Source organism: Ambystoma mexicanum, chromosome 5p, assembly GCF_040938575.1.
Source record: "Ambystoma mexicanum isolate Mex_15411 chromosome 5p, UKY_AmexF1_1, whole genome shotgun sequence".
In the NCBI taxonomy this organism is placed as follows: domain Eukaryota; kingdom Metazoa; phylum Chordata; class Amphibia; order Caudata; family Ambystomatidae; genus Ambystoma; species Ambystoma mexicanum.
Window position 1 is genome coordinate 465,868,752 of NC_090930.1, and position 19,762 is coordinate 465,888,513.

Below are 19,762 nucleotides of genomic sequence, written 5' to 3' on the forward strand. Positions count from 1 at the left end.
TGCATGAAAAAAGGTATGACCAACAGAATCATGTGAGGAGTAGAGAGTGGAGTGTGGGGAGCAGAGTGTTTGTGAGGAGGCCTGGAAGAGTGTTGAAATATGAGGCGAGGTTCTGGGGCCCACAGAAAGTGATGAAATAATTTGAAAATGCAGTGGAATTGAAAGATGGGTGTGTTTGAAATGAAGGGAGGTTGTCTGGAAGAGAGAACGTGGATTTTCATGGAGGAGTGCAATTGTCAAGTATACAGACCTAGTCTTAGCAATATTTTACTTTTGAATTGTTTATTGGGGAATGCAGAGGTGTCCTATATTGTATCAATGGAGTGGCTTTGAAAGCTGGTCTGCTCGGTGACTCCTTCCAATCCCTTAGTTCCTCCTTTAAACAGTTTAAAATATGGTCCAAAGGGTAAGATCATACGGTATAAGTGAGTTGAAGCAGTTCACTGGAGTGTGACGGTATAAAGCCTAAACCGTCATGTACAGTGAAAATGAAGAAAAACGCCAGGACTCTGCGCCAATTTGCAGTAGGTAAAGTTTATGCTTTAATCATAACTTAGTACAAACGTGCCATTTTCTCGATAACATGTGTTTCGGCTCGGCTGAGCCTTTTTCAAATTAGGGCTATATCGGATCAACTTCAATTGGTGAAAAATTAAATAAAATAGGCCACATAAACATATTCCAAATCCAAATAGGTCCAGTTTCATTAGAAAAGCCCCAATTTTGTTAGAGAAAAATAGCCATAATTCCAAAATTCACACAACAAAACATCATATTTATGTCACAGTTAAAGACAGATATTAATGAAAGGTGTGACGTCCACATATGAGAAGACCAAACGATTGAAGCAGCAAGATACTTTGCAAATCAAGCCTAAAATAACCTCAGAAAAATTCATGGAAGTCTTGTTCATAACACAATTCAATAAGGATCAACAGAGAATCCTTAAAGCATTGCAGAAACATTGGTATTTGCTCAAACTTGATGAACATATAGATACATTTGTAGGGGACAAACCCTCAATGATTTTTAAAAGAGCAGACACACTGAAAACAATTATTAGCCCATCCCTATTACCAGACTTGAAGGATACAAGACAGGTAATGTGGCTGCAAATGGATGACATCGGCTTCAGAAAATGTGGTATTTGTTGTCAGTGCAAATTTGCACATGAAAAGACCAAAGAGTTCAAAGATATCAAAGATAAAACTATCAAAATTAAACAGGGTATTAACTGTAAAACGAAGTTCGTGGTGTACGGTATCATCTGTGTATGTCATAAGGTGTACATAGGGAGTACCAAGAGAACTGAGAATAAGGATTCGAGAGCATCTAATGAAGATTGGGAGTCAGGATCCCTCTTTGCCATTAGCACATCATTGGCAAACTTTTCACCAAATGAAAGAGAAATCTAATATTAGATTAATTGGACTTCAGCATGTCACCCTGAACAAGAGGGGTGGTGACAGGGTTAAAGCATTATGACAAGCAGAAGCACAAATAATTTGTTTTCTGAATTCGACAGTGACACGATTAAACAGTGACAATGAGATGGCATCATTTTTGTAGGTGTATGGAGTATATTAGGTGTGGTGTCGCCACCATAGAGTTAAAGAGAGGAACAGTCCTCTCTCTTTGTTTGCCAATTGTTTGAGTGGGCTGCGCCCCACGCAACAGGAAAGGGAGGGGTTACCGCCCAGCGCGGCAGTTATGTTTGGAGAAATAAAGGGTAGGACGTGTTGCACCCCAGCTCCTGTGTCAGCCTGTTTCTTTGGGGCCGAGGGACGCATGAGAGCGTGAGGAGGTCCACTCAGGGACACAACATCTGGCGACGAGGCGGACACGTGCCCCGCTGTGCCCGCCACCTCAGGTCGCAGCGACCGGCGCCCGCGGTGCCTCCGCCCTCCGACCGCCGAAGACAGAGGGTCGGAGCGTGAGTCTTCCCCCAGCCGGAAGAGGCCCCAAGCGCACATCCCACGGGTGGAGCAGGAGTTGCAGCTCCCCGTGTGCCAACATTCCGGGCGGAGGAAAGAGAAGTCTTTCTCCCGCCGACGGCACCAACGCCGGCAGGCGTGCATCCAGCGCCGCGGGTGGAGCAGCGGCTCCCCGCACCGCGCATCCGGGCGGTTGAGGAGCTCTGGCCTCCCGCCAACGGCAGAGGATCACCAGACACATCGTGCCCACGCTGCACTGCGTATAAGGGTAAGCAAGAACCCCAGTGCAGGCAGTGAGTCCAGAGGCACATCTGCAAGGCCTCATAGGGCCCCACGTAGCCACCCATACCTGATTTGACACGAGGAGAGTGAATCCCCTCGGACACAGCGCCACATAGTGGCAGTCAGACGTCACCGCGCTTGCAGACACTAGTCAACCCAGATCAAGCCCATGAGTGGTTCCGGTGAGGAATCACCTACGGACACAGCGACCCCAGCCCGCAGGGCATCACTCACAGTCCCAGCAACACCAGCACATGAGGAGGGATCCTCCTTCCCAGCGTCCCTGCACAGGAAAATGACGGACAGCCTTCTGGCCCAATTGCCAGCAAATTTTGACCTCACAGAGACAAGCACCCTGGGGTCAAGGTGGAGAAGATGGCTGAGAGACTTTGAAGTATGCCTGAAGGCAGCTGGTCCACTAGCGGATGAACAAAAACTAAATCTTCTAAATCATGCGGTTGGCTCCAATGTACGAGATATCCTTGAGGAAATGCCGGAAGGCACCATAGATTCATACATCAAGCTAAAGACATCGCTCACAGAGTACTTCACACCCCACACAAACGTAGACTACGAAAGGCACATATTCCACACTACCAAGCAAAACAAAGGAGAGTCCATAGACGCATTTGTCATGAGACTGAGATCAAAAATGAAGCATTGTGACTTCAACAACTACTCGAATGAGGAGGCCCTCAGGTCACAGATCATAGTGGGGTGCGAAAGTGCGGAATTCCGGAAGAGACTACTACAGCAGCCGAGGAGTCTAGAAGAGATCCTGCGCCTAGCGAGATCTGACGCTGCCCTTGCAGCGCAAGTGGAAGGCCTGGACGACATAAAGATCACGCACGGCAAGCAAGAAAGCATCCATAAACTGGAGGCTATGACTAGAACCAACCAAGACCTTTTCTGCTACAGGTGTGGCCACGAGTATCCACATGAAGGAACCTGCCCGGCCATGGGACAGACGTGCTCCGCATGTGGTGGCGAAGACCACTACAAGTCTGTATGCCTGATTTTTCGCAGCAGAATGAGAGGCGCCAACAGAAACGGGAAGCCGTTGATGGAACCAGAACAACACCAAACCTCCCGCTACAATAGGGCAGCGCACCACTTCCAGGAACAAGGGCGGCGCCATCCTCACGACGACCAACCGGAAAGAAGGCAAGAGAGGAGAGAATGGAGGGAGAGCAAAACCACTCAGCCAAAAGCAAGGAGACGACCCAGAAGATATGTGAGATGCCTCATAGAACAATCACAATCAGAGAGTGTGTCAAGCGCATCCTCAGAAGAGAGATCCCGCAGGCCGTAAACGCAACAAGAAGCACCACGGAAGAAGGGATATCTATATGCTCTTGGAAATAACAAGGCCAAAGAACACAGCCCGATGCTAAGAATACGAATAAACCAAACAACGGCAGAATTCCTAATAGATACGGGAGCAACCGTGAACGTGATAAGCGAAGAGGTATACCAAAGCATACAGAACGCCCCCGCCTACAGCCAGCAAGAGCCCTCATCTATCCCTATGGCTCAAAGACACCCCTAGCCTGCAAAGGGTTCTTCATGGCATCATGCCAGTACAAAGAGCATAAGAAAAGCATCCCCATGCACGTGCTAGAAGCCGCCACCGAGAGTGGATGCATCTTGAGCTATCGGTCAGCCATAGAGATGGGGCTCATTCACATACTATACCGCCTCATGGTGCACAAGTATCTAGACCCAACAGCAAGCATCGATCAAATATTCCCGGCACTATTCAAAGGCCTAGGAAAACTAAAAGGAAAACAAATTGAACTTCACATCGACCCCCACGTCACTCCAGTAGCCCAGCACTACAGGGGCATCCCCATCAACATTCAACGGCAAGTTGAAAACGAACTAACTAAGTTACTAGAAGCCGACATCATTGAGCCCGCGGAAGGCCCTACACCGTGGGTCTCTCCCATAGTACCAGTACCCAAGCGAGACTCTCCAGACATTAGGATATGCGTAGACATGAGGAGACCGAATGAAGCCATTCTAAGAGAACGACACCAAGCCCCCCGGATAACGGACATGGTACATCTCTTAAATGGGGCGACAACGTTCTCGAAGTTAGACCTAAACAAAGGCTACCACCAGCTGGAGCTCAGCAAAAACTCGCGATACATAACAACATTTGCCACCCATCTAGGTTTATTCCGTTACAAGCGACTCAGTTTCGGAGTATCCTCAGCGGCCGAAATTTTTCAAGAAGAGATCCACAATGTCATCAAGCATGTGCCCAACTGCTTAAACTACAGCGATGACATTCTGGTGTTTGGCCAAACTCAAGAACAACATGACGACACATTGATGAGAGTCTGCATGGCCTTAGAGGAAGCCCAACTAACACTCAACAAAGAAAAGTGTGAGTTCCGCAAGAAGACACTCAGATTCTTCAGACACATATTTTCAGAAAAGGGCATGACACCAGACCCCGAGAAAGTCAGTGCGCTCCGTGAAGCCGAACCGCCTACAACAACATCAGACCTCAGATCATTCCTGGGGCTCGCAAGCTACTGCACAAGATACATATGTGACTTTGCTTCCATCAGTGAACCCCTGAGAGCTCTAACCAAATTAAACACTGAGTTTGTGTGGTCAACCAAATGCCAAGAAGCATTCCAGACCATCAAGGACCGTATCTCAGATGACCGATACTTGGCGTACTTTGACCCCAAGAAGACAACAGAACTAGTTGTAGACGCCAGTCCCGTTGGGCTGGGTGCCATTCTCACGCAACTAGACGACAAAGACGGAGGCGGGAAACACATAGTATCTTACGCCAGTCGAAGCCTATCAAAAACCGAACAAGCCTATTCTCAGGCAGAAAAGGAAGGTCTGGCAGTTGTCTGGGCCTGCGAGCATTTTCACCTGTTCCTATACGGAAAACCTTTCACAGTGGTGACGGATCATCAGGCACTCACTTTCATCTACGGCAACCCACAAGCCAAAATGCCACCAAGGATAGCCCGATGGGCACTCAGGCTGCAGGATTATCGATTCACCATCATACACCGACCAGGAAAAGAACAAAACCCCGCGGATTTTCTTTCTCGACACCCCAAAATAAAGAGCGAACCCGAACAATCTATTGCTGATCAATACATCAGATATGTCGTCCACAGCAGCACCCCGCAAGGACTCGACACAGAACAAATAACGAGAGAGTCCAACGCAGACCAGGGAATACAAATCATCCTGAGGTGCCTTGAAACAGGAAGGTGGAAACATGCAAAACAGATCCGAGAGACAATGAATGAGGAAACCAAACAAGACATTACGTGCTTTTTGGCCGTGAAAGAAGAACTTGCAAAATCAGAGGAAGGACTACTACTAAAGGGGACAAAGTTAGTAATACCACGAAGCTTACGCCAGAAGGTGCTAGAGCTAGCGCATGAAGGACACCGGGGAATTGTGTCCACAAAAAGGATGCTGAGGCAAAAGCTATGGTTTCCCCAACTAGACGTCTCGGTGGAAGAACTATTAATTAACTGTCCCACCTGCGCCATCGTAAAGCCTCACACAGTCCCGGAACCACTAAGAATGACCACACTACCAGAAGGAGTTTGGGAAGAGATCGCCATTGACCATTTTGGGCCCATGGAAGGAGGTGAATACATCCTGGTAGCCATAGAAGAATACTCTAGATATCCCGACCTACAGATCATCCCATCCACCGCCGCACATCACACCATCCCGGCACTGGATCGAATGTTCACAACATATGGCATACCAAAAATTGTAAAGTCCGACAACGGACCACCTTTCACGGGACAAGATTTTCAAAGATTCGCAGAATACATGGGTTTCCGTCATCGCAAGATAACACCGTTATGGCCTCAAGCAAATGGCACGGTGGAAAGATTCATGAGCAACATCAAGCGCACAACTCAGATCGCACGCCTCACAGGTGAACCTGTTGAAAAAATGCTGTATCGACTGATGCGTGATTATAGGAACACCCCACACAGCACCACGGGGAAGTCACCATCAGAGGTAATGTTCGGACGAATGATTAGAACGAGACTACCGCAGGCACCCGATCATGATGGACAATACGAAGAGGACGCGGAAATGAGAACAAGAGACTCCCTCATGAAGGAACACATGAAGGAAGCGGCCGACGCAAGCGCAGAGCCAAAGAGAGCGACCTGGCACCAGGGGACATGGTCGTAGTCCGACAGCAGCAACAGCGCAAGAATGTGACTCCGTTCAATGAGGAGCCACTCATCATCACTAAGAAAAAAGGATCACTCATCACGGCCGAAGGAGATCACCGGTCCGTAACGCGAAACTCTTCGCACTTTAGAAGGATGCCTGGTTTTCATCATGCAAAAGGACCAAGCACATGTGACTCGTTCTCCCACTGGGACGCCCCCTATGAGGGAGACAAGGAAGAGTCCGGAGATGACGTGACACCAGAAGAATGGATGGCACCCTCTACAAGCATGGATCGCCGTCCACCGAGAACCAGGAAAAAGCCTACTCGTCTCATTGAAGAAATGGGCTGAGAACGCAACTGACTGTTTAGTGATGGGAGGGTGTGGTGTCGCCACCATAGAGTTAAAGAGAGGAACAGTCCTCTCTCTTTGTTTGCCAATTGTTTGAGTGGGCTGCGCCCCACGCAACAGGAAAGGGAGGGGTTACCGCCCAGCGCGGCAGTTATGTTTGGAGAAATAAAGGGTAGGACGTGTTGCACCCCAGCTCCTGTGTCAGCCTGTTTCTTTGGGGCCGAGGGACGCATGAGAGCGTGAGGAGGTCCACTCAGGGACACAACGTTAATCAGGATACTTTATTCACCTTTAAATATGTTTGTTACATAACTCAAATACAGACTTTAATTTCTCAAGTGAATACAATCAGGAACATGTATATTATTATTACTGTTCGGTCAGATATAACTGGTTTCCAATGTGTCGAAAAGGGTGCTAACAAGGGTAACATACTATAATTAGTGTTACTGTTGTAACTGGTGGGGACATAAATACTGAAGACAAGGCACAGTCATACGAATTTAGGATTAATCAATTAATTAATTAACTAGCGCATTGGATTATTTGCTGATATTACATATAATCAGGCGTCTCGTCTAGACAAAAGCCTGTGCTGGCTGTCAAGGCGCGGCACAGATTGGGCAACTACCAGGGAATCGTGTCCATCTAACGAAACATAAGTGCCATACAGGCGATTACTTTTGCGAGTTGAGTATAATGCTGGTATTTCTTTTTAATTACTTTACTATCGAAGGTATTAATGAGTAATCATTGTAATGTACAGAATAACGTGAGGAACATCTAAATCATATTATTGTAGTTCACATACATCTGGTGGCAAGAATAATAACAGATTGATATCATGAAACCACAAGACTATACCATTTCAAGATGGCGCTCTGCATCGGAGAACACGTCCGTGCTTTTTGGGAATGAAGCGACCATGGCAATTTACACATGACGTTGCCATGGTACCGATATAATAGCACTGACTTAAAATGGCGTCAGTTCACGGAACTCCGTGCTAAACCGACGCAAGGGATTGAGCTGCTATGGTAAGCGTTGTTTATTTGAATAACTGCAGTGTTCAACACACGAGAACAATGTAATGTTAATCAGCACATTTGGAATCCATTTATATGTGAATGTTATTAAGAACATTATAGTGACTTGAGAGTCTGTTATATATAGTCTTGTACTTTGTCACTGGCCTGGAGTGATTGCCAATAGAATGTGATGTATGATGCAGCCAGGAGAATGTTGAGTGCATCAGTGTATGAATGTTCTGAATGAGCCAGTTGGGGGCCTGAACTGGAGTGAGTGGATGGCCGGTGGGTCTTCTCCTTCATGTGTACTGTACTACCTATCCCTGTCCTTGTCCTGTCATCCAGACTACTGTAAATACCTGAGAGTAACTGGAACTGTACATATTGTACCAATAAAGCATACCTGGAACAACATCAGTCTCCACAGCTGGTCTGTGTGTCCCTTGTGACTAATAAGAGACTTTATTACAGAGTCATTTTTGGGATACTTATCTATACATTATATACTAAATCAAATTTCCAGTATTATGGAGACTCACTAACCATGCTTTCAGACTGTGATCTGTAGGCTAGGAGAGGGAGCAGGAATATAAATGTAATAGTTACTCCGAGGCATCCTAGTTAAATCATGGACTCATGATGGCAATGGACTTTAGCTAATGTGGGCAAATATTGCGTATTTTCTTACAGAGACATGGACTATGGGAACAAACCCTTGTAAATGACCTATCAAAATCTTTGTTTTGAATCAACAATTGAAGTTAATCCGGTAAACTACCCCTGCTTTGTTTGGAGGTACTCAGAAATGTTGAAAGTACAGATATGATGTGAACTTGTGGTGATAACTGACATATGGCTGTTCATTACAACGTATGATTTTTCTTTTGTTTTTTCTTTTTCTCTGAATCTCTTCTCTGGATTCTGGTCCTTCTTCTTTCTCCTTACCCTTTGCAATGCTCCCCATTACCAACCCTTAATCTCTGTCTTTAACTGTGACATAAATATGATGTTTTGTTGTGTGAATTTTGGAATTATGGCTATTGTTCTCTAACAACATTGGGGCTTTTCAAATGAAACTGGACCTATTTGGAATATGTTTATGTGGCCTATTTTATTTCATTTTTCACCAATTGAAGTTAATCCAATATAGCCCTAAAGCATAAACTTTACCTACTGCCAGTTGGTGCAGTCCTGGAGTTTTTCTTCATTTTCAGTGTCCCATATTGTGTAACACTGTTATCTTCTATACATTTCTGTCTTGCATTATGCCATGGGGGAAGGAAAACATTTGGAATGTGGAAGGTGGAATTGTTGAGGGTTGATATGCAGGGGGTTCTAGAGGAAGGCGGTGGCAGTGGAAGGATAGAGCAAAGAGACAATGGAGGCTGCGGACCATGTTTGACCATGTACAGTACTTTATGAGAGCTACAATAAATAAGCAACTAATTTACATCTGAGGTGCTTTCATTATAATGATGACACACTTTATGTATTTTTCTCTTCCTTTTAAACACATTTATTTGTTTGATATGCAATTATAGCTGTTGTCCACAAAAGGGGAGATTTGATACATCACCTACATATTCCATGTCCATGTCACCATTGTCCAAAGCAGATGAATTCACTTGGTGTGTATATTCGAAATTAACTTTCACCTTGCCTAATCCAAGGCAGATGTTGGTTTGCAGTACATCTTAATGCACTTCATCTCTTCTGTTCACCTCTCCTAGGTAATGCACCTTTGACATTGATGGATGATGAAATGGGTTATGAATGATCTTTTGAAATTGAAACCCTGTGTTCATAAATGGGTGCCTGGAGTATATTTGTGGAACGTATCTACTTTGAAACCTGCCTTCCGTACAACTAAGGAGCATTTCAGGTGGACTTAAAAGCCATCTGGCCTGACAATAAAATGTAATCAGCTACTGACAAGTTCCAACCAGACTGGGGGTCTTGTAGGATCTCAGCATGCCTTTCAGTGAGAATTGAAGCTTAAAATGTTGATGCTAATTCATTTCAGCTCCTCTATTTCAAAATTAAATCTATATAACTTTGATTGATGTAATTGCACAATAATAGGACTTCCATATTCTTATAAACTCGTGTTTCAGTCAAATAATGACGGTCACCATAAACAAATGCATTCTTCTCTGCCTAAAGCTGCCCTCCAAATGTATAATATCACGTGCTTGATATTTTGAACCCAGAAGTTAATACATGACGGATGTACGTTGCCAATATTGGTCTTTGTACTCCACAACACATTAAAAATGGGTATTGATGGAAATACATGTCTGATACACGTTCTGTGAATTATTGTATTCCTTGGGAAGTGAATGCACTTAAAAGAAATTTGACAAAGTTCTTGTTGAACTCACTCCTCCATCGTTTAAGTTTATTTTTTTAAATTTTTATTTAATCATTTAGATTTTTACAAAGTTCAGACGTGTATAAATCAAACAAAAGAATAAAAACAACACTCAAAGGAACAGAATACCAAACCGTTCATTGATGTTGATGTAGCTAGGTATGGTAGAAGTAGAAAAGTGTTCACAAGTTTTAAAATGTTAAAAGTTGCCAACTGCCATTGGGTACGATCACCCCCTATCAGTCTGGCCCAACAATTGTCTTGATCGCTTAATGCATAATCAGAAAAAATGTCTTTCAGATATGTAGATCTTGTTCCTTGAGTGCTGGGGCAAGAGAGAAGCAAGTGCCGGATTGACTCTGCTACAGTAGGTTGACTACAAAAGCGACACTCCTTTGTCGTTGATAAACCTCTAATTGCCAATATTTCGTTAGTTTGCATGAGGTTTAGTCTCGCTCTCATTAGGAGGTCCCGCGCTGACCTAGCTGGAAACTTTTTGATGTAAGGCTGAAGTTCGTTTAATTTCCTGATGTTGAAAGGCAGATGATGTATCAGTTGGTGGTTTAAAGCCGCTTCTTTGGTCCTTAACCAGTCCAGCGCTTTTAGTTGTTTCTGGATTTTAGTGGGGTTTGTAAACAAAGTCTCTTCGTCACATTCCACTGAAGTTAGTATGTCTAAGTTTTGCGTAGCATCAATACATTAGCGGGTTGCCCCACACGACGGTGATAAGCCCTCCTACCAAGTGGGGATATACTCAATATTTAATCAAAAAGAAGGGACGTGAACATATTTATTTAACACAACATGTTTGACCTCAGCAATCTGAAACCCGATCACACAGTCTATCTAACCAAATGCAAGCTGCGTCACGTACAATAAATGTCATGTGTCCAGTATTAAAATATCATATTTAATTCATTTGCTAAACAGCACAAATATCAAAAAACATTCACTAAAAAATGCATTACATCACATACAAAATATACAATGTTATAAAAGTGGTAATTATTCCACACATATTCAAATTATACACTCATTTAAACATTCTAAACAGTAGCTAATTCAATTGTTCTTATTTCCTACTGTGTGTAACAACTTAGCCCAACTTATATAAGTTTCTGTCCTGGATGTTTATTATTAACTGGACATTCTTCAGGGGCGACAAATTGACTTGTGCTTCTTGTAGACTTCTCTCTATGGTTCCAATTTCTAGAGCTCCATTCCAATAATGATTTTCCAGCCGTAAACCATCCGCAGAGTATTCTTATTCTGCTGCTGATCAGAATAAGAATACTCTGCGGATGGTTTACGGCTGGAGCACTACTAATGGGAAGACCCTTGCCACGGAGTACTATGAAATTAAAAAAAACATTGGGGCTCAGGAAAATTATTGACAAGACTACAGACCCTATAATAGTACTATTTTACAATTGAGGGACAAAAAGAATACTAACTGCATATTTGATCTGGTTTGGAGGCTGGCTTATGTACTTTGCCCACAACGACAGGAAAATCATTATTGGAATGGAGCTCTAGAAATTGGAACCATAGAGAGAAGTCTACAAGAAGCACAAGTCAATTTGTCGCCCCTGAAGAATGTCCAGTTAATAATAAACATCCAGGACAGAAACTTATATAAGTTGGGCTAAGTTGTTACACACAGTAGGAAATAAGAACAATTGAATTAGCTACTGTTTAGAATGTTTAAATGAGTGTATAATTTGAATATGTGTGGAATAATTACCACTTTTATAACATTGTATATTTTGTATGTGATGTAATGCATTTTTTAGTGAATGTTTTTTGATATTTGTGCTGTTTAGCAAATGAATTAAATATGATATATTAATACTGGACACATGACATTTATTGTACGTGACGCAGCTTGCATTTGGTTAGATAGACTGTGTGATCGGGTTTCAGATTGCTGAGGTCAAACATGTTGTGTTAAATAAATATGTTCACGTCCCTTCTTTTTGATTAAATATTAAGTTTTGCGTAGACCAGGTGTTCAGCATCTTGTTATTTGTACTGCGGCTTTCTCTGAGTATCAAGTTGTAGATCCACAGCCGTTTGACATTCTGCATTTCCGAAATAACATAAGGGTGTTGATTTTCATTGTTCCTCCCAGAGACAGCAAACGAAGTTCTTGTCTTATTACCGCCACTGAGGTGGAGTTGGGGAGGCCTAGTATGGATCTCCAGAACAGCACTTCCAGTTTCGGCCAAAGTGTGGCGGGTAAGTTTGGCATAGCGTCCGCACCATACGTTCGTGTAGGTACCACCTTTTTTTTTTATAGAAGTCTAAGACGGAAATCAAAGAGAAACGCCCAAATTTTCTATTGATTACCTTGCCTTGTGCGACCAACTTTTTGGTAGTTAATTTCAGGTGTTCTTGCATGGTCGCTTCATGTCTAGAACTGTCTAAGATCACTCCAAGATGGCGAAATTCCTTCACTTTTTCCACAGATTGACTGGCCAAAAATAAGACGACTTTTTCTTTTTTCTTAGTGGATGCAGAGATGATCATAAATTTTGTTTTTTCTTCATTTATCTATAAGTTGTTTTTTGCCATGTACTCCTGGAGTTTGCTCAGTTGACGCTGCAAACCTATAGGAGTATGGTCCAATCATATTAGGTCGTCGGCGTACAGTAGTCTGTTTAAATGTGTATTTCCCATTTTGGGAGGAAAACATCGGACAGATGGACTCATTTTTTGCAGGTCTCCGATGAATGCCAAGAAAAGAGCTGAGGCCGGGGGGCACCCCTGCTTGACTCCTCTAGCCGTTGGTATGGCCTGTGAGAGTAGCCCTTGCTGGTTTAGTCTCACTCTCATGCTGGTTCCTGTGTTGAGAGCCTTGATTGGGTCCAAAAGAGGTTGTGGGCATTTCCAGGCCTCAAGTTTCGCCCACAGTAGTGTGCGGTCTACTCTGTCAAAGCAGTGGCGTAACACAAAATGTGGGGGCCCCCTGCGAGCTGAGGGCCCCCCCCCCCCACTCGGCAACAAATCACAGGTCTCGCCACACTCTGGGCCGGCCTAGATTGTCACGCTTGAGCAATATACACAAACGTGCTGCTGAAGGGGTGTGCCACACACTGCACTAGGAGAAAGATATAAATATGTATTTTAATGCAATATACAGCACACCTTCTGAGAAAAATTGACTATAAAGCCAGTGTTTGCAATTGTTTTGTAGGGTAAGACTGTTCCAATACATGTAAATCACCAACAGTGCACAGGAACATTAATGCTTTGCTATTAAAAATGCCATGCCACAATGAAAACATGTCCAACTGGCTGCACAATGTAGGCCAGTGTAGACACGTAATAACATTACAGTAAAGCATGCCAGGCCACATTTAGACATACATAGACTGGTTGCACCAAAATGCCAGTCAAAGCAATAACACTCATCAAGAAGAGAGCACATATTAAAGCCTGCATCTCCGCAGCCTCTTCAACACAGCCAAACTCTTTAAAGTCTGCAAGGAAGTGGTCAATCCTGTTGTGGTCTCTTCCTCTCTTGTTCCCTCCAAGGCCCTCTGTACGGCTCTCCGCTAAATCTGAGGACATCCTGTCCTCTATCTCCTCTTCCTCTCCCTCTTCCTCTCTCGGCCCCCTTCGGCCATCTCTACCTCTCCCCCTCCATTTTCTTCTTTGTCTCTGACAACACCTGACAAGGTTTCTAGACAAGTCCGATCTATGAAAGCGTTGTCTAAACCGGTGCTCCCCTGCTCCTCCAGAACCATCAAGGACCATATTGACACCCTTGCTGCAGCCTTGGCCGATTTCTGTAATCACTCTTTAGCCACTGCAATGTTTCCCTCTCCCCTTAAGCACTCCCTTGTGCACCCACTCCTCAAGAAGCCGTCTGCTGATCCTACCTGCCCGGAAAACTATTGCCCAATCTCCATCACCCCTTTCTTAGGCAAACTCTTGGAAAAGCTTGCCATCTCCCAGCTTACTCTCTACACTGAATATGTTGGTTATCTCCATGACCAGCAGTCTGGCTTTAGAGCTGCCAGAGGCATTGAAACTACTCTTCTGAACACCTGTGAAGATCTGCTCTCTAACCTTGATTCCAGCATTCCTTCTATCCTCACCCTCCTTCTTTCCTCTGCTTTCAACACGGTCAACAACGCCATCCTGATCAATCGACTCTGTGAGAACCTGGGCATCACAGACCAGGCCCTGGAGTGACTGACCTCCTTCCTCTTGGATCGCCCCCACCCTCCCAGATCCAAACTGGTCCCAATCTCTCTGCCACCTCTCTCTACCTGTGACGTTCCCCAGGGCTCTATACTCTCACCCTGGTTTTTCAACCTCCACTTGGCCCCTTTGGCCCACCTGATCTCTACCTTCTCCTCAAACTTTCAGTGTTATGTGGATGACTCTGCTTTCCTTCAGGCTCCCCTCAGCCTCCTCTCCTCTCCTGCTCATTCCTGACAGTCTATCCGCGATTCAGGATTGGTGCGCCTCCAACGATCTCTGCCTTAATGCCAGTAAGACGGAGATCCTTCTCATTGGGACCCCGGCACCAGCTTTCCCTCTCTCACTCTGGCCGTCCGCCTTGGGCCCTCTTCCTTCACCTTCCTGCGAGGCAAAAAACCTTGGTATCCTCTTCTATGCCACTCTCTCTTTCTCTCCTCACATCTCGGATGACACCAAGAAGTTCCACTACAATCTGCTCCTCCTCAAAGGGACTCTTCCCTTTCTCACTTTCCCCTGGAAGCTCACTGTCTCCAGAGCCCTGGTTCTCTTTAGGTTGGACTGCTACAATAGCCACTTTCTCATTCTGCCTTCCTCTACTCTCCGTCATCTGCAACTAATCCAGAACAAGAATGCAAGGCTTATCATTGGCCTCAAGCCCAGGGATCATATCTCTCCAGCCCTGAAATCTCTCCACTGACTCCCGGTGGCTGCAAACATCAAGTTCAAGACCCTTTGCATTGTCCACAAGTATTTCTGGGGTAGGGGCCCGCACTACATCCAACGCTCTCTTCCAAAATACCTTCCTTCTCGAGCCCTTCGCTCATCTACCTCCAACTCTCTAAGGGTTAGATGCTTCTCCAGGCAGATAGTGGGGGTAGATCTCTCTCCTCTGCTGGTGCTTCCCTCTGGAATGGCCTCCCTGCCCCTTCAAACTTGAGCCAGACCATCTGAAGTTTCGGAAGCAGCTCAAAAATTTCCTTTTCTCCTCTGCTTTCTCTCTCTTCCTCCCCTGCTGACCTACCTGTCTGCTGCTTTTCTGACCAGTTGCTTGCATACCCTCAGAGTCTGTATGAGTCCAGGCTCTTTCTTGATCGGTCCCCCTTACACTGTCTCCGTGCCTATCATGCACTTAGGGACTGTAACTGTAACCCTGCAGCCCCTTGTTCTCCTTGCAATACCCATAGCTGCGCTGCACCTGGCTGCACTTACTCAGAGCATCGCAGCCCTGTTTTCCCCTCCCCTCTCCCTTGCACTTCCCCCCTCCCTTTCCTCTTGCACCTCTTGTTCTCACAATGACACAAGGCCTAGTGAGACGTTTGTCTTGTCCTCGCTGATCTTCCCTCCCTTGTCTTGTCACGCATAGAAACACTTGTGTACAGGCGCGTTATAAATGATTTTTATATTATTTTATCACAAAAGCCCAGAAAAATATACAATGCAGCAGAAATGGCTAGACGGCAGGACCCAAATGCCAATCTAGCCAGGTAATTACACTTAGCGGGACTGCTTTATCAGAAATTCCCAGTTAAAAGAAAGTCATACCAAACTGAGGAATGACTAGACTGGCTGCAGCAAAATGCCTCTCTAGCCACTAATACCACATATCGTGCCTGCTTAACCTGGACATGGACAACCATTATAATTTATTGCACAATCCTGCCCCCCCACACCTCCCCTCTCCCTCCCACCCCCCACCCCAACCTCCTAAATCAGCTCATTGGCCAAGAATTACCTCCACGTCACTCTTCCTTGTCCCAGAGTTTACGTATGAGGCTCCTTGCCTCATAGGTAAGTACTGGGATGAGGAGGAGTGGGACTAGGAGTAATAACGATTACAGGTAGCTAAGTCAGGCATTACCTCCATGTACCTCTACCTCATCCCAGTGCTTGTTTAGGAGGCAGAGTACACAAGTACTGCCTTATACATAAGTACTGGGACGAGGAAGAATAGGGCTAGGAGTAATCAAGGCATTAAACACAAGCAGTGGCACACCACCATTGAGTTGACTGGGCTTCATCACTCCACCCACCCCCTGACATTTTGGGCTATGTTGACTCGACCTGGCTGACCTTTAGAGCAGTTGCCGAACAGAACGGGACACAGATGTTAAACGGTACCTGGGTTTTACTGTTAATAAGGGCCCAGCAATTACCAACGTAAAGCATTTCACTGTTTGTACCTGTATTCAAATGCCACATTTTTTAGGCAATTGAAATCGCGATGTGGGTCTAGTACTTGCGTGCAAGGGGAGTGATTGGAAGGGTAGAGAGGGAATAGGAGACTTAAAGGAGAGAGTTAACTGCTTGTAACATTGAAGCTGCACTAGAATAGTCTCATTAAAACGCGTAAAGAAGTTAGATGCCCCCACACAAATAAGTTTGCCCCTCCCCACCACCCGTAAAGTTAGCGTCTCTCCAAACATTTGAAGGGTTAGCCCCCCGAAATGCAGGTTTTGTTGTGCCCCTGTACACAAGCACACACACCATTCACCATATACACACCCAGCCATCCATACATTTAAGTGTGCACTCTTTCACCATACATGCACACCCAGGCAGCCATCCATACATTTGTGTGCACCCTTTCACCATACAATCACACAGGCAGCCACCTATACATTAAGTGTGCACCCTTTCACCATACACTCACACACGCACACGTCATGGGGTTGAGGGGAGCCCTATTACTTCAAAAAGAAATTGGGGCTCATTACGGGTCCGGCGGTAACCGTGCCGGCGGGTTGCCACCAGCCCTGTAAAATATTACCAGAGCCTGACTTCCCGGTGCCACCTGGCTCTTCCAAATCCGGCGGCCGGGAATTCAGGCACCTGTAATTTCGGTAATCCCCATTCCCGTGGAGTCCCATAGGACTCCATGGGATTGGGGACACGGAAGCACTGCCTACCGTTGCCGCTGCGGCCGGCAGGGTCAGTCCTGTCGGGCACAGCGGCCCCAGCAGGTAGACCTGTATATGCAGGTCCGGAAACAATGGTGCCAGTAAGCTAACCAGAACCGTTGTTTCTGGCTCGGTATGGTCACAATGAGCCCCATTGTTTCTTTCTTCATTAAGAAATTATTCAGTTAAGGAGGTAACCATAACGGAAATAATTTCTTTATGAAGGCAGAGTGACTTCAAAAATAAACTATTTATTTTTGAAGTCATAGGGCTCCCCACCACCCCATGACATGCAGCCCTCCAGCCTAGGGTCTTCCATGTCATGGGTTGGGGGAAGCCCTCAACCTTCAAAAAGAAAGTTTCTTTTGTAATCACTCGGCCTTCATAAAGAAATAATTTCTGTTGCAGAAATTATTTCTTTATTAATTTAGAGTGAATTCAAAACGAAACTTATTATTTTTTTTTTTTCAAGTGTGGCCTCCTCCCAGGACATGTGTTGGCGGGGGCCCCCGCACCGCGGGGGCTGCGGGGGCCCCTGTTACGCCAGTGTGTCAAAGGCCTGGGTAAGGTTAATGAAAGAGATGAAGAGTCTTGGGCCCCCAACCAGCACTCTGCTCTTTAATGCGCTTATCATGAGGATATTAGCAGATGTTCCCCAGTTTTTCTTGAAGCCAGATTGTAAGTAATGCTTATACTGAGCCATTTTTGCCCAGGCGTTGAATTCTCACAGCAGTAAGGACCCAAACACCTTCCCAATACAATCGACTAAGGCGATCGGCCTATAGTTTTTTGGGTCTGCTTTGTTTCCTTTTTTGTAGACAGGAACAACGATGGCGGTTTTCCAAGACGGCGGAATTGATTTTAACATAGCGCATCTACTGAAGATTTTGCTCAAAAACCTCGCCCACTCTGACGGGAAGGCCATCAGGTCTACATTAGTTATGCCATCTGGGCCTGGCACTCTAGAGTTTTTGAATCTCATTATTTGGGTTCTTATTTCTTCTATGTCATCCAGGCATTTCCAGTTTGTAGGTTCCTCCACATCAGGTTTTCTTCACGAATTTGGAGTCTTCTGGAATAAAGATTGAAAGAATTTGACCTATGTAGCTTCACCAATGTTTGAGATGAAAGCTGGCTCTGTGTTTGGGGTAGCTGATTTTAAGAGTGACCAAAACTCATGACTGTTGTTGGACGTTATCGCTTTTAGTATGTTCTCTGCATCCTGTTGGTATAAGGTCAAGCAATGATTATGGACCCAGGCTTTGTATGCTCGACATCCTTCAATTGCAGCTCTAATTGCAAAGTGAGTCCCCAATAGTTTTGCTCGACGTTTCAGTTTTCTCATGTTCTTTCCTTTTTGTCACCAGGGTAGCGTCATACACATGGATTTTGGTACCATGGGAGCCCTTTTTACGGATTTTATGTTTGTACGTCGTCAAGAGTGGCAAATAGTCAGTCTGTTCTACTGGTTCGACGTGGGCTTGTATATGGTACTTGGACATGAGATCACTGATGTCTGCGGCCGACAAGTTCAATCTTGAGCACTGGTTGTTAGTGCTCAAGCGGAAATCAGAGTTAGCTTTTGCAGGCACTTTTGTTGGCCAAGTCATAGAAAGAAGGTTGTGGTCACTGGATGACGTCTCTATAACTTCAAATGATGTCATCTCTGAGAGTAATGTCATGGATACGAAGATGTAATCTAAGGTAGCTCTTGCAGTGCCACGCTTACATGTTGGCAAACGCGTGGAGTCTGGGAACACTATCTAAATTATGCATATCACGTGATTTCATCAGCTTTTGCCATTCAGCTCCTCTTCGAGCCGCTAAGCTTGCCGTCGCTTGCCGGTTTTGAATGTTTGGAGTTGATTGGAACGTTGCATTAAGATCACCGCATATCAGGAGGTAAGGGGCTAAGTGAACTGCTAGAGCTTCATTAATAGCCGCTTCCAACATTTCCAGGTAGGTGGAGTCACTGATTACCATTGGATTCCAGTAGGTGTTTACTATGATGAATGATGGAGGTTCCTTTTTCATCCTTCACATCACCGATAGACCATGTAGCTTTGACCATAAAATGGGATGCGTTGCTGATAAGCATTGCATCAAGAGCGAAACCACTTCCTTGTCTGCCAAGATGCCAGAAGATGGCCACCCCATCCGCCCCTTCTTTGCTGGTGAGAAAGCAATTTTGTAGCTCTCTAATGTCGGTGCTTGTGTGAGCCAGGTCTCCTGTAAACACAGGATGTCATAATCGGATAACTTTATGTCTCCTAGTGCTGTTAAATGCGAGTGGCCCCTGGTGTTCCATGAGCCCAGCTGAACACGAGACCTGGATAACATGTCTGAGCAGGAGGGTCTTGCCCTGGGCTGAAGGTTCTTGCGCTGCTATTTTTTTGACTCTCTCATTAGGGCTTTTGGTAACCATGACCAAATGCTTTGGGCAGGCTTGGTCGTTGGATCAGACCTCGACATGACTTCTGGCACCAACTTGGTGATGGTT